At 37.6% G+C, this 15,222-nt stretch overlaps 1 protein-coding gene across 6 annotated transcripts in view; it reads right to left on the reverse strand.

Moving 5' to 3' along the window:
- Znf148 (zinc finger protein 148) overlaps positions 1–15,222 on the reverse strand; it is a 135,772-nt gene that overhangs the window by 7,146 nt on the left and 113,404 nt on the right. The gene's annotated exons all lie outside the window — the stretch shown is intronic.

Raw genomic sequence — 15,222 nt, forward strand, 5'->3', positions numbered from 1 at the left:
TTCCACAGAGACCAGCAATACCAGAAACTCATGTATGGACATTTTTAAAAAAATGTTATCTATGCAGAGTCCAACAAAATTTTGGGGTACAACTCTTTAATTATTAATTTCTCTCCAAAAACACAGTTAAATGAAATCTGAATTCTATAAAAATATTTTTTAAAATCTAATTTATTGAGACAAAAAGAGTTGAGAGACTAAATTTCAAAAGTAAGGTTTGTTTATATTGATTTTTTTCTTCAACTCAAACTAGCATTTTTCATGTCATCTAGGGAATGATTTACATACTTAATACTATTAATTGGACACATGACTGTCCCAGTTTTTTAAATACCTTAAGGACTTCTTACCTATAAGGAACATTACTATGGAGTTCTTAACAGTTTTTCCTCACTCTAAGTAAACAGAAGGGTGTGACAAGAAATTATCTTAAACAATGTATGGGCACAAAACTACTGTTTCTACCTATTACACATTCAACAAAATTACTAATACTGCTCTTCTACTCATAATAACCCTGTTGTAAAGATTAAAAGTATACCTGTCTCTAAAGAGTTTATTATAGTGTAACTGGGAAAACAAGATACACATGTTATATGACAACTTACAAAACTACATCTAACTATGGTTTACTTTTATAACATGATATCCCACAATTTTCCTTCTTAATCTTTTTCATTAGCCAAACCAAAATACCTACACAGCACACTGTCCTACTTTTTCCTTGATCTCTGTTACTCCTGCAGTCAGGAATGCCCATTTCTGCTTGAGAGTTCAAATACTGCATTCCCTTTAAAGTCTATTTCCTTTAGGATAACTGGCCCTCTTTTCTTGGAATTTCCACAGAACATCTGTACATCTCCTATGGCACTCATTACTTTCAACTCAATAATTATTTTATGCATTTCTATTCTTTACCTCATTATATTTCCTTAGGTTAAGAATTTAGACCTAAATTATATTTAAGTAGCTATGCAATTTTCAAATGCCAAATGAATGGTATACATGATTATTACAATGGGTTATTAGTGAGAAAATGTTACTATGAGCTGTAGGGATGTGGAAAAGCTTCTTGGAAGTGAATATAAACTGAACAGTACATGAAAGATAAAAGGCAAGGGAAAGAAAAACTAGGGACAAATAAAAGGACAACTAAGTGTTTGGATACTATCAAGTGTCCAGAAGAAATGGTGTCTAAATTGAGAGTTTACTCTAGCCACAAGTAAATGATTTAAAACTTTTCAGAATGTAACTTCGGTAATAGTTCAGAATTACCCAACTTTAGGGCAGAAGAGACTTCCCAGTAGCTTTCCAACAGCTCTTCTAGGTCCCACAGGGGCCCCCAAGTGCTGCTGCTGGTATGACAAAAGGCCCAAAGCTGGTCCAACAAATTTTCAGTCAGTTTATATGGATTTACCAGGACTCCAAGTTGGAGTTTCAAGGTTCACAGGCTAGGAAGTTTAACACAACAACTCTGGACTAACCAGTTCATTTTACAGGGAAGAAATAGTGCACTGAAGCCCAGAACACTTAAGGCACTTGGCCAATGAGTGATTAATGAAGCACAGAAGCTGTGAGAGAAAGCCACTTCCTAAGAAAATTTGGAAGTGAATGAGATGGAAAATAACAAGAGGTAATCCACTTAAGAGTAAATATTGTTAATAATGGGGAGACTAAATTGTTCCAAGGCAGAGGAACCAGTGGACAAGAAAAACTGAATATGAATACTAAACTAAAATTGAAGTGGAATTATTATAGTGAATTGGAATTATTATAGTGAAATGGAATTATTATAATCAAGGAAATACTATCCAAGAGCAACCAAGGGGACGGGGTATAGCTCAGTGGCAATAAGCGCCTGCCTGCCAAGAGGAACCAAGATAAGAAGAGATGGAAGGTGCAGATAATGTTAGAAAGGAGAAGTAAAGGCATGTACACATTCCGAAATAGAGAATGTAGGCACTAGAGCTCAGTAAGGTCAGAAGTTAAAGTCATTTACCAAAAATGTGAAAGGAGAAAATCAGGATTGGCTAGAATTCAATTAATTCCACCTGAATTAACTTTTTTTTTTTTTTTTTTTTTTTGTGGTACCAGGGATCGAACTTGTGACCTTGCACTTGCCAGGCAGGCGCTTATGCCACTGAGCTATATCCCCAGCCCCTGAATTAATTCTTCATGGGTTAAAAGACTTTACATTGTTAAAATGACAATATTATCCCAACTACTCTAAAGGTTCAAAGTAGAAATTGACAACCTTATCCTAAAGTTCATATATAAAATAGCCAAAACAATTTTGGAAAAAAAGAGGACTCACACTTCCAGATTTCAAAACTTACTATAAAACTATAATAATCAAGACAATGTGAGAACAGCTTAAGGGAAGCCATTTATATTAAAGAATGAAATTAGGGCCCGGGGAATAAACCCTTCAAGTGTGGTGGTGCATGCCTGTTAATCTTAGCACTTGCGAAGCAGAAGCAAGAAGATTGTAAGTTTGAGACCAGCCTGGTTACACAGCAAGTTTAAGGTCACCCTGGACTACACAGTGAACCTTTGTCTCAAACAAAACAAAATCCTTACATTTACGGTCGACTGGTTTTCTAAAAAGGTGCCAAAGCAATTCAATAGAGAAAGAATAATCATTTCAATAAATGGTGCTTATAGATGCAGAAGAATAGAATTGGACCCCTGCCTAACATCATAAGCAAAAACTAACTCAAAATGGATCATGGGCCTAAATGTAAGAACTAAAACTATAAAAATTATAGAATAAAATGTAGGGTGCCTATAATCCCAGCTATCCGGGAGATTGAGGCAAGAGGATCACAAATTTGAGGCCAGCCTAGGCAAGTAGGTAGTAGAACACCCCTGGCTTCAAACACCAGAACTGGAATCAATCAATCATAAATAAAATAAAAATTAAAAACCACAGCATTCTAGTTAGGCAATGGTTTCTTAGACACAACATCAAAAGCACAAGTGACCAAACAAAAAATAAATGACCATCAAAATTAAGAATTACCATATGGCTCAGCAATTCCATTTCTAGGTACATCAAAAGAAATAAAACTAGTGCAATATAAATAAATATGGAACAAAAGACTAAAGAAATTTTATGTAGCACTGTGCCAATGATAATTTCTTGTTTTGATAAATGTACCACAGTTATGTAAGATGTTAACGTTAAGAGAAGTTGGATGAAGAATATAGGGGAATTCTCTATCTTTCCCCAATTTTTTTTTAACAGGGTCTCACTTTGTAGTGCAGGCTGGCCTTGAACTTGTATTGATCATCCTGCCTCAGCCTCTGGAGTGCTGGGATTACAGGTGTGCATCACCATACTTTACAATTTTTCTTGTAAATCTAAAATTATTTCAAAATAAAAAGTCTTTAAGTAATTAAGAAAAAGGCACTCAGTAATATAAATAAACACAAACTTCAAAGAGATATCTGAATGATGGTATTTATCACAGCATCATTCCCAACAGCCAAGAGATGAAAGCAGCGCAAGTGTTCATCTACAGATTAATGGAAAGAAAATGCTATAGTTATAAACAATGGAGTATTTTCCAGCCATAAATATAAACACAATCCTGATACACATTACTTACAACAAGGATAAACCTTGAAGATATGCAAGGTAAAAGAAGCCATGTACAATGGACACACATGGAATGAGTCTGCTTACATGAAGGATCTACATTAGGGCAGTTCAGTGACACGGAAAGTACACAGTGGTCACTGAGACTAGGGGAGGGAGGCAAGGGAGACAGTACTTAATAATTACAGAATTTGGTTACATAACCCTGCAAATTTGCTAATGCCCCTACACTGCATACTTAAAACTGATTAATACACTTAATGAAATGTTTTTTTTCAAAAAGTGAACCCACAGGATGGATAAAATATTTACAAATCATGGAACACATATTGAGAGTATTTTTTTTAAAAACCCATAACTCAACAGTACAAAGACAACTTATTTAAGTTCAATAATGGACAATGGATCCTAAGGGATATTTGTCCAAAACAGATACATGAATGACCAAATGGCACATGAAAAGGTACTCAACATCACAGTTATTAGGAAAATCACAAACCAAACTACTTAAAGAAGGATTGCTAAAATAGACAAGTGTTAGCATTGGATGCAGAGATACTGAAACCCTCGCTGATGGCTGTTAAGATTATAAAACAGTGCAGCTGATATGGAAAATAGTTTTGCAATCATCAAAATGTTCAATGGACTGTGGTAGCACAAGCCTATAATCCCAGCACTTGGGACACTGAGGCAGAATAATCAAGTTCAGGGTCAGCCTGGCTACATAGTAAGTTCAAGACCAGCCTGAACTACATAGCAAGACCATGTCTCACAACAACCCCAAGTGCCTACTCCTAGGCATATACAGTATTCAAGGGAGCTAAAAACTCAGATCCACATAAGAACTTGGGCACAAAGGCATTAATAACAGCATTACTCAAAGCAGGCAAAAAAAAAAAAAAAAAAAAAGAAACAACTCAAATATCTATCAGCTAATAAATGAAAACACAGTATATCCATACATGGATATACTATCAAAGGAATAAAGTACACATTACGACATGTCCAGAATAGGCAAATCCAGTGTAACAGAAAATAAGACTAATCGTTTCTTGGGGCTTAGAGGAAGTGTGCAATGGGGAATGACTGGGTTTTCTTCTTGGGATAATGAAAGTATTTTAAAAGTTAGATAGTTGTATAACTTTATGAACATGCTAAGAATTACTGAGATATTTTAAGTGGGTATGTTTTCTGATATTGTGCATTTTATCTCAGTGAGATCGTGACATAAAAACATTTTATAACAACACAACTGACACCATGCAAAGTGAATGAGAAAAGATTTATGTCCTCAAGGAGCTCAAAATTAATTTCAAGATAAATTAACTCGAGAAAATCCATGTTTAAATTATTCTAACACATGATCTTAATGTCTTATTTAACTAGAAGCATCACCAAGAAATTCCTTTAACAAGGATGTTCTAGGAACTTTTTAAACACCTTAAAAGCAATTTGTATGAATTTTCTTTGCTGCTAAAAATAGCTTTTCACAACAAACTTAATACAAGCTAAGCATCCCAAACCTACAAATGTGTACTCTGAACTGCTCCAACATCTGAAACCTTTTGAGTATCATCACAATCCAAAACCACAAGCTTTTGTTTTGTCCATAAAATAAGAGTATCAAATAAAATTACCCTCAGGTTACATGTACAAGGTGTATAAGAAACACAGATAACCACATATTTAGACTTGGGCCCTATACTCAACATATCCCACTATGTATATGCCAAAACTGCTAAATCCAAAAGTCTGCACCAAGCATTTCAGATAGGAGATACTCAACATGTAGAACAAACAGGAAGGCGAGGTAAGCCACACAAACACTAACTCAGCATCCATACTCATTTGTTACTTTTTTATTACCCACTGTTGTAATTCTCATATCTATTCCTTGTCTCTTGCTTCCTTTTAGTATGTATTTCCTTCCTTTTTAACTCTATCATCTTCTTCATAACTTTTTCTCTCTCCCATTTTATACTCTTCTTCCTTCTTTTTAATACCCACTGTAGAAATTTTTAAAACTGAAGTTTTATCATTCAAGAACCCATTACTTATAGGTTAGCTAATATGTTTACATGATGTTTTACAACATAAAACAATAAAAGTAAGTATACAGGAAAAGTCTTCCTCTCCTATCCCTTTCCTGCCACATTTTTCATTTGTGCGTTTCCCCAACGTGTCTGGACAAAACACATGATCTGTTATGGTTTGGATAAAAAATGTCCCTCCAAAGTCTCATGTGTTTGGAGGGTGACTGCATCATGGAGGTTCTGCTCAGAGGCAGCTCACAGTGGCTGTGCGGTGAGGAGATGGGACCTCAAGTGTGCTCTCCCTCCCAGGCTCCTGCCTTCTCCCAGCTTCCTAGAGCGCGGGCTCTGAACAGCTTTCCTCACCAGACCCTTCCACCATTCCCTTTCTGCCTTGATCAGTGCTTAATGGCTTGGCTCTTTTTCTCTCTCTTCCTCTTTATCTTATGAACACAGTATATTTTATTCACTGTTCTCACCTTTTTTTTAAGTTAATGCTGAAGATTTAATCAGTCAAAAGAACTCTCTCATTCTGACAGCAGATATTTTTGACTGATAAATTACCATTTCTTTAACTAATCCACTGCCCCAAAATATACGCTATTTCAAATAATCTTAAAATGGATAATCTGTGAATGCATTATTTCACACATATGTAGGATAAATTCCAACAAACAGCTTCCCTGGCCAAATAATACATATTTATGATTTGGACATATATTGCCAAGTTGGTCTTCACAGATGTCATCAATCCATGTCCCCCTCAGCCTCCTAGAGCTTGCCACACGCTGCTATTTGTCAAACTTTGTGATGAATATTTTGCCCAACATGTGAGAAAATATCTTAGCATGAGAACACATCATTTTAAAATTCATTTTCTGTTAAATACCCAATCTTATTTTTTACTCCCTGCCTTGCGGGGTGGTAGCTATCAGTCCTTTTCATGATAACTTATAAACACTTGCATTTTTTAACATTACATATCTGATACCTTTGGAGGTCTTCAGATAGAATCTGAGGTATTATTATTTGAAGTTCATCTTGAGGCAAAATGTGAGGTATAATAAAACTTTGGTTTTCTAGGTGGCAATCCAGCTTTCCTAGCACCATTTATTGAAAAGTTCCATTTCTTTCTTTCTTCTTTTTTTTTTCTTTTTTCCCCCTTTTCTCTCAGTGCTAGGGATCCAGCTCAGGGCTTCACTGCAGCCTAGTCAAGCACTCTATTCCTGAGCTACAGTAGTCCCAACCCAAAGAACAGCTTTACGGATCACATTTTTCTAAAAATCATAATGATATACTAGGTAAGCACATGGGTCTGTTTCCAGACCTTTTATTCTGTTCCACTTGTGTTAACTATTCACAAACCAGAAGCAAATGCCTTAACTGCTAGGGCTTAATACCACCTAGCAGGTCTTTGAGATCATCTCATTGGTCCACTGTGCATATGAACTTAAAGAGGAGCTTTTGTGGCATTTGTAGTGGGGAGGAGTTGTTACCTATCATGTTTACAAAAGGCTGATAATCCTTTGTGATGTTAACTCTTCACTGAAGGAGAGGAAGGGATATAGATATGACTTCTCATTTCACAAAGTTTTGTTTTATGTCCTTAGTAGTGGTTTTACTGGTGGCGGGAGGGGGGAGATGGAGACCGAACCTAGCGGCCTTCACACTGACCTTCAACACCACCCCCTGCATCCTGCAACAAGGTCTTGCTAAGTCACTAAAAGGAGTGGGAAGAAGCAATGGTAATGGATGAGAATGGACTCTGGATCTTATTCCTGACTTGGGTACTTTGGTATATTTTCTACTCTTGATGGTAACAAAAAGTGACTGATACCTATTTTCCTTAAGAAAAATAAAAACACATGAATTTTCTTTTTTGGAGAAAATCTGATTTTTTTTGTTTGAAGCACTGAGCCCCTCTACTAGAGAAGGAAGAGAATCTATACAGCACTTGAGTGATTTTAAATATCAACAAGAAAAACTTACTTGAAGAGTAGCAAGAGGTTTGTACACGTTTTTTGCATTTAGGAAAGCAGCAACACGGTAGGAAAAACAATCCTGGCATGTTGCACTAATAGTAATTTCCCAATACCAAGGGTCCTGGATTTCTCTTCCAATGTCATGTACTGAGACCATGTTCCCTGCTGCAATGTTTCTCCCTGCTAAGTCTGACACTGCACACAATCAGCTGTCTGTGTGAGAGTTCTTGCTATACTAGGGTAGATGGTAACTACTTTGGTCCGAATATGGTTTTCATGTGTCCTCCAAGGTGTTGGCACCTTGGCCCTCAGTGTGATGGCGCTAGGAGATGGCTTGGAACCTTCAAGTGTTAGGGCCTGGTGGGAAATGATTAAATCACTGAAGATGCCCCGCTCAAAAGAAACTGGTGTCATTCCTGCAGGACCCGCAGTGGGTCCTTGCAAGAGCTTACAGAACAGCAGGCCTGGCCTCTCCCTGGCTTCTCTGGCTTCCTGCCTTGCCATCTGACCATTCCCTCACATGCACTTCTGCCACAATGCTATCTGCCATAATCTGATATAGACAAGAGGGTGTTCACCAGACACCAAATTAATGGGGCACTTGGACTTCCAGCCTCCAATACCATGAGCCAAAAAATCTTTCCTTTATTGAAATTATCTACTCTCAGCTATTTTCATTTTAGCAATGGAAAACAGCCTAATATAGTACTTTTGAGAATAAGCTGTATGTAGGAGTTGTAGGGACTTAAGATTTATGCATAATCTCACTATGGCTTGACACAGGTTAATCTAATTTTTGGCAACTTTCAACTAACTGCACTCTCCCATTTCAAAGCATTCCAATCTGGCTTCTTCAAACAACACCCCATGAAAATGATTCTTGCAAATCACCTCAGGCCATCAATAAAACCCAGGCCATCAATAAAACCAAATCTCTTCAGTTCCTATACTAATCTCAACAGCATTCAACTCAAGTGGTCCTTTTCTTTCTTTCCTGAAACTTACTTTGTAGTTGGCTTTTATGACAACCATATTCCTTCATCTCCTCTGACTGTTCCTCATCAATCATCTTTCCCGTTTGCCCCTCCCTTCAAATATGAAATACTTTAGCTTTTACATACTTCTTCCCAGGGTTTCTCCTTTTCCCATTCTATATTCTTTTCTTTGGCAAAAAGGGAAGCTCATCTATTTCCATAGCTTTTATTATTTTCAAATCTGAGCGCTTGACCCACACACCTATAACTGCCTACTCAATATATCCCCTTCTACGACACTTAGTTTAAAAACATCGTATGCCCCACTAAACTTGTGACCTTCAATGCACAGCTCAGCCCACAAATGGTACTCCTACCTGATAAGTTATGCAAGCCAGAGCCCTGTAGAACTTTCCAATGTGCTCTATAAAGCTGTCACAATAGCCTGAAGATATGTCAATGTCATTTAAATCTGTAAAATACTCAAAAGACTTTAAGATAACTAATTAAAGAAGTAATTTTCCTACTTAGCTAATTTTTAAAAATCATCTTTCTAGTATAGAATAATTTTTGCGCTCTAGAAAGCAGAACAGCAAGAGAATTTCTGTATTTCAAACTTCGAAACACAACAGTATTTGCCCAATTAAAAAAACAGCATGTTGTAGTCACCACCTACCTCCATAAAAAAGTAAAGAAAGAATCTACTCTCTTTTTCTGGGTTTCTTTTCTTTTGCAGAGCTGTGAAATAATACATTTACAGACATCATAATCTTTAGAAGGATCCAATCCTCAAGAGTTCTTTAGGATGAAACAACTAATGAGATGACAACTATTTTGTGGCTTTTCAGTAGGTTTTAGACTTCCAATTCATGAGGCAGACATGAAAAATGATTAATCACCTCTAGTAAGAACACTATTACAGGAAACCCCTATTCACAATTTTGAAGATTTGAGAGTTGCTCTAGGAACCACACATGGAAAGTATAAAAGCACACCAAAAACACTGTCCTTCAGAGGCTGAACACCATATAAATGTGCCCATTTCTACATCTCATTTATCTTATCAGCCAAGCTAGACGGTCAATATATAACTGGTACAAGAACCTAAGCATAATTACTAAATAATCAATGACCCAATCAATGATGGTACTTATTAAAGCAATATATGAATTTACGCTAAGTAGCACCCAAATGTGACATATGTAAAATTAGCAAAATGGCTGGGTATATAAATTATCAGTGTGTCCTTAAAGAAATACCCAAAACATAACAAGATTTTAAACAACAGTATTTAAACACTCTCCTCACTTGTAGCATTTCAAATTAATCTATTTCTGAACTTTCAGGGCACCTCTTAAAAACAAATGATGCGGAGTAAGAGATCAACCGTGAAGATGACATTAAACAAATAATCAGATGAGTCCCCTAAAAAGAAAACCTTGTTATCAGCTTATTTTCCACTGCAAAAATGCATCTCACCCCCACCCCAAAGTGAACTACAGTTATCAAAGGATGAAGGGTCATTCTCTTAGCAGAATATTTTTTCCATAAAAGATAAAATCCTTTATCCTAATCAGAGTCCTAAGGGTCCTTTAGCTTTTTTTCTCCCAATCCCTACAATGTTTCTATTCTTCTGGCACAATAAAATGACTTCTCTTTCCTAATAACTGCAACTTATACTTTTATTTCATGTGAACTGAATTTGAGAAATACGGTTTAAATGTTCTCATTTGAGCACAAAGCATGAACATTATTACTGTTATGCAAAGAATTCAGATAGTTGGTTCAGAGTGAGCCATAAGTAAGCATTTTTCCTTCCTAGATTTGACTGACAAATAGCTCAAGAGCATGAACAAGCGCTATAGGTTCCAACAAGTGCTCTGCTATATGCACTTTTCAGTTTTGGCTGTACTGGGGAATGAAACCAGAGAGCAATGAACTACTTCCCTATCCCTTTTTGAGTTTGAGACTGGGTCTTGCTAAACTGCCTATACTGACCTCAGCTTCCTGGGCACTGGGATTTACTGGCATGCCACCATGTCTGGCAGCACACATTTTTATGACTATCATCTTAGAAATACAGGTGACGTTTACATTCCAATCTAGAATACTTGCTGTACTATATCTTCAGCTTAAAATGTTACTAGCTATCTACATTGCCCAGCATTTGCTGGCACCCTTAAATTTAAATCCACTGTATTATTGTACACTATGTATAAAAAATCAACTTAAAATGGGTTAAAGACTCAAACACCTCACCTGACACTTAAAAATCCTTGCAGAAAATTTTGAAGAAAAGCTCCCTAACACTAGTCTTGGCAATGACTTTATGGAAATGACACAAAAAGCCTGTGTAATAAAAGCAAAACTAAACAAATGAGACTATATCAAATTAAATACAAAATGTGACTGAAATATACATATAGTAAATGCAACATTTAAAAAAATGCATAAATTTTAAAAATTACCATACAAAACACACTGCCATTATTAATCCCTTTCAAAATATGCTCCCCGCCGACTTATCCCATTGTTCTTGCCACTTTCTGACGCAGTTCTGGAAGTCATCTTTTGTGTTTTTACGAGGTGTGATAAAAATACAGTCAATATTGCTGTCAAATGTCATCTAAATGAAAGGTTTGTAAAAGCATTACAGCCTGTTCTGATCCACCTTCTTCACTGGATCTGGTACTGTGCAACTTCTCCCTTTTCTCCAAAGTGAAAATTACCAAGAAAACGTAAACATTTTCAATTGATTTAGACACTAGGCAGCCACAATACTGCAGCTAAAAACACTCAAGAAAGAGGACTTGCAGAACTGATTTAGAAAGTAGCAAGAATGATGGGCTGTGTGTCTGAAGTGTAGTATTTTGAGGGAGATTAATGGGAATATGTCTTTTACCGCAATAAAATTTTAAAATCCTGTAATTTTGTGCAGCAAGGGAAATAACACAATGAAAAAGCAACTTAAGGAACAGGAGAAAATACCTGAAACTCACTCAGTGGGGGCTAACAACCAAAACATAAATGGAGATCACAGGGCACCACAGGTCAGTGATAGAGTACTTGTTGCCCTAGCATGCCTGAGGATCTGGGTTAGATCCCCACCACAACCACACACAGAGGGAACCCACCTAATTCACAGTAAAAAAACACTTATAAACATACAAATGGCCCAATTAAAAAAATGTTTAGGAAAGAATATGACTATACACTTTTGTAAAGCATCACATTCAAATGGTTAGCAGGTATGTGAAAAGTTACTCGACGTCACTAATCATCAGAGAAGTTCAATTCACAACTCCAAGGTATCATACCTACCAGGATAGTCATTATCAAAAAGTCAAATGAAAGGTGTTTTCAATGATGCAGAGCAGTGTTTCTTTGCACACTGCTGCTGAGACTGCAAAGTGGGACTCTGGGTACAGAAAACAGTATGGAGGTTCCTCCCAACACTAAAACAGGAAGAACTACCATAATCCAATAACCATCAATTATCTCAAAGAGGTATCTGTACCCCTATATTCACTATAATATCATTCACAATAGCCAACATACAGAAACTAAGTGTCCACTGACAGATATGATAGAATAAGTTTTAAAAAGATCTTGACATTTGCAACATGCATGAATCTGAGGACATTATGCTAAGTGAAATAAGCCAGGCACAAAACAACAAATTTGACATCCCTCATCTCACCTATGTGTGAAATCTAAAGAAGCAGAATGCAGAGTAGAACGGTGGGTGTAAGGGGCTAGGGTAGAGAGGAATGGAGCCATCTCAGTCAAAGGGTATAGTAGCTACAGTTAACAGCGCATACTTCACATTGCTGAGAGTGTATTTTAAGTGTCCTAACCATAGATACATATGAAATTATTAAGGTGGTGTATATGATAATAGTTTGGTTTTGTAAGCACTTCACAATGCATATATACATCAAAACATCATACTGCCCACCGCAAATACAAGTTTTACTTGTCAACTACACCTCCATAAAGCCAGGGGTGCAAATTATCTCCACTCACTAGGAAATGAAAGTCTACCAAGGTCATGATGCTAACAAACCAGGGCCAGGAATGAACCCTGGGTCGCTACTTTTCATCTCCAGAAAAACAAAACATAATCTCTCTCAGAGATAATCTCAGGGCAGCTACAATGCATGGACCCTCTGATTACATGTATGTAATTTTAAAAAATAATCTGTACCTCACTTAGAAGAAATCAGATGATGCTCACTATTTTCTGTCATAAAGTGTTGAGTTTGGGCCCTCAGCAGTGCCAGGGAAGACGCTGCAGTCCCTGGCCAGCAGCTTGTGTGTGCGTGTGGTGGAGAAGCACTGCTCAGCCTGGTGCACTGGCCTGCCAATCCTCCATTATAAGCTCTGCCTGGTCTTCGGTGTCATGGTCTTCTGCTCTGTGAGTTGCCTGGGGAAGACATGCTGCACAAGCTGAAGTGGCACTTCCTAGGGGAGCAGAGCCATAGCTAGAGCAGTTCCTGGGCCAGTTCCAGAGTTGGGAGCTAGCAATGAGGGTGTGTCAAGTGCTCAGCAACTAGAACTGAGGCTTCACCTTGATGCTCTTCTTCACCAGTACTGTACCCTCTACTACCAGTTATGGCCACACCATGCTGCTATTGGATGGGGACAAGACTTTTCTCCATTATCTACTGGGTCACTGGCACCCCCTTCACCTTCCTGTTCCTGACTGCCATGGCCCAGCGCATCATCGTCCTTGTCACCTGCAGACAAGTCCTCTATTTCCACATCTGATGGGGCTCCTCCAAGCAGGTGGTGGTCACTGTCTACGCCATTCTCCTTGGGTTTGCTGCTGTGTCCTGCTTCTCCTTCATCCCAGCAGCTGGGTTCTCGGTCCTGGATGATGACCGGAACTTCCTTGAATCCTTTTATTTCTACTTTATTCCCCTGAGCACCACTGGCCTGGGGGATTATGTTTCTGGGGAAGACTTCAATCAAAAATTCAGAGAGCTCTACGAGATTGGGATCACCTGTTCCCTGCTGCTGGGCCTCACTCTGATGCTCATGGTTCTGGAAACCTTCTGTCAGCTCCACGAGCTGAGGAAGTTCAGGAAGATGTTTTCCATGAAGGACAAGGATGAGGACCAGGTGCACACTGTGGGGCATGATCAGCTCTCCTTCTCCTCCATCACAAACTAAGCAGCTGGCATGAAGAAGGAGCAGAAGCAGAGTGAGCCCTCCGGGCCGCACATGCAGGTGTTGCCTATGCAGATGGCTCTGGGCCTGGCCTTCCCACTTTGGGCTGCAATGTCCATATATATGAGAATATAAAAGCTGAGGTGATGTTATTTTGAGAAATATCTACTATTTGCATTATTTTAAAAACTAGAATAAAGGAATCCTTGACTTTGGAAGGATATCTAATATCCAGGGAAATGGCCTATGTACCTATGATTCACATGTGACAAAATTACCTGCACTAATAGGGGAACACCTGAGGGACTGTGCTGAGATGGAAACAGATTTTGTATTTTTACTTGGGGACATTGGGGTTTGCACTGAAATCATTTAGCTGATGGCTAAATCACAACGTTTCTATTTAAAAGCGAAAACAAATTGAAATGGTGTTTTATAAATAGGTTTATGTGTATTGGTTTGCATGAACCCATCCAAAATGATTATTTTTGTAGAATCTAAGTTAAACCTACTATATATAATGGGTAGGTTACCATTAAGTATGTACATATGAAGTATAAATACGTTTATATCCTGTACATATGATTTAGGTTACCAGATTTAACTGTACTTAACTCAAAATTGTAGGTAATTTTTCTTTTGATTTTTTTTATACTAAAGAATCCAGAATTGCTAAAACAAGGGGAATAACACATGTAAGAGTAAATAACTATAATATTCTATTACAATAAGTATTTCTACCTTCTTGCAGTAGTATGATATTAGATGTCTCAAATAGCTGTAAACTTTTGTTTTGGAAGAAGCCAAGCAAGGAATAGCAGGATTTATAAATTGGTTGAGATATTTTGTTTAGAAAGTACACTGACTTACACCAACTAGTACTAAAGCACAGAATCTGGATATAAAAGCCCCAAATAAACAGTACTGCATTCATCTAAAAATCCTAAATTAGAAGCTAAAATAAATAAAATCATCCTGGCTTGGTGGTGCACATCCATAATGCCAGCACTTGGGAGGCTAAGGCAGAAGGATTGCCACAAATTCAAGGCCAACCTGGACTACATAGTGAGTTCAAGGACAGCCTGAAGTACACAGAGAGACCCTGTCTCAAAATCAATCAATCAATCATGGTTGGTTGTAAGGAAAAAAAAAAAAAAAAGTTTGTGAATCTGGTCTTTATCCAGGAAAATGACATTAGCTGGAATGGCTAGAACCTAGGAGTTTTTGTCTTAAAATACTGCTTGGCTATTTGGTTAGTTCTCATAAGCATATACACCTCCGAAAGCACCACCATAGTCAAGACAATGGACTTACCTGAAACCACAGTTTGTTGTTACTCTCTCTACTCCTCTCCCCTTGCCCCTCTGCCACTTCCCCCTTCCCTTCTCCAGGCAACCAATTAGTTCATCTTAATTATAGATCGTTTCAAACATATCAGAAGTAGGGAAGAAAATAAAAATCTC

The sequence above is a fragment of the Chinchilla lanigera genome, unplaced genomic scaffold, assembly GCF_000276665.1.
Source record: "Chinchilla lanigera isolate Chin_1 unplaced genomic scaffold, ChiLan1.0 scaffold00026, whole genome shotgun sequence".
NCBI classification, from domain to species: domain Eukaryota; kingdom Metazoa; phylum Chordata; class Mammalia; order Rodentia; family Chinchillidae; genus Chinchilla; species Chinchilla lanigera.